General features: G+C 58.4%; 1 protein-coding gene across 1 annotated transcript in view; it reads right to left on the bottom strand.

Annotated features, from left to right (window-relative positions):
• Positions 1-1083, bottom strand: part of LOC104516794 (talin-1-like) — a gene marked incomplete at its 3' end in the record, with an annotated part of 13502 nt that overhangs the window by 3757 nt on the left and 8662 nt on the right.

The raw sequence follows: 1083 nt of genomic DNA, 5'->3' as shown, positions 1-1083 counted from the left end.
GTGCGTGTAAGCAGCCCCGCGCACCACAACAGCTAAACCTCCAGCCACCAGAAACATCACAGCGTCCCCTCACCTCCTGCGAGCCAAGACTACTCCTGCTGCAATCCACCACCTTTCCATACAGGAGGAGAGACCAGAGACCGCATGCACCCAGCTCCAGAGACCCCAGAGAGCTGCATCCAAGCCCAAAGAGGGAAGTAGATACACTTGGGTCTGGCAGATGCAGAGCAGAGCATCCCACTGTGAGCGTGCAGATTGTCTTCTAGGTCCTACATCCAGCCCCTGGGCCTGCCCTGTCCTGGCACCGCCGCCTGGTCAAGCATGGCTTCCTGCCCTGGTGCTATTTCTGCTCCCCTTCGCCATCTGCCCCGGCCTGTTGTGCTCGTGTTGAGGCTGTGTGGCTGCCACGAATAGAAACTAATCTTTCTGGAGTTTGTTTTGGTGTACACTACGGCTGGATCCTCCTTCCCAGCACGGTGTGCTATCTCCCTTGTGCTGGAAGGAACAGTCGTGGGAAAGCAAGCTGAGTGGAAGTCAGCTCAGCCAAAATAAACCACCCCACGAGGCTCCAGCCACCCTGGGTCTCCAATAGGGGCAGGCAGGCAGCTCCCACAGGCAGGGATCAGCAGGCAGGAGCCAAGGCGGCTGCCAGGGAGGGCTCCCAGGATACTGGTCACGCAAGCGGCGACCCAAGTGCATGGACTTCTGAGAGCCAACCACCAGAAAAGCAGATTTTCCGTAAGAGCCCTTCTCCAAAGTTCAGCTGACGATCCCCAGAGGAGCCCGCCTCACACTGGAGAGGGCAGGGACCACCAAGCCATGCCTACAGCCCCCTTTTACCGTCTTTGGGTCAGAGGCAGACAGGATCCAAGCACGCCGGCTTTCTGAGATCTACATGGGAATCCACAAGATAAGAGGCATTACATCATTGCAGCTCTAGGGACAAAGACGGGCAATGGCCTGTCCCTTCCCTCAGCGAAGTCACTGCCAGGCACCGGCCAAGCTTTGGCCCGGAGCCCTCCTGCCAGGGCCTGTGCAAAGGCCAATGGTTTTAGGGAGTGGGTATCCCTGAGTGCCATCAGG

The sequence above is a fragment of the Eurypyga helias genome, unplaced genomic scaffold (assembly GCF_000690775.1).
Source record: "Eurypyga helias isolate BGI_N326 unplaced genomic scaffold, ASM69077v1 scaffold23871, whole genome shotgun sequence".
Classification (NCBI taxonomy): Eukaryota; Metazoa; Chordata; class Aves; order Eurypygiformes; family Eurypygidae; genus Eurypyga; species Eurypyga helias.
This window is presented reverse-complemented; position numbering and strand designations above follow the sequence as displayed.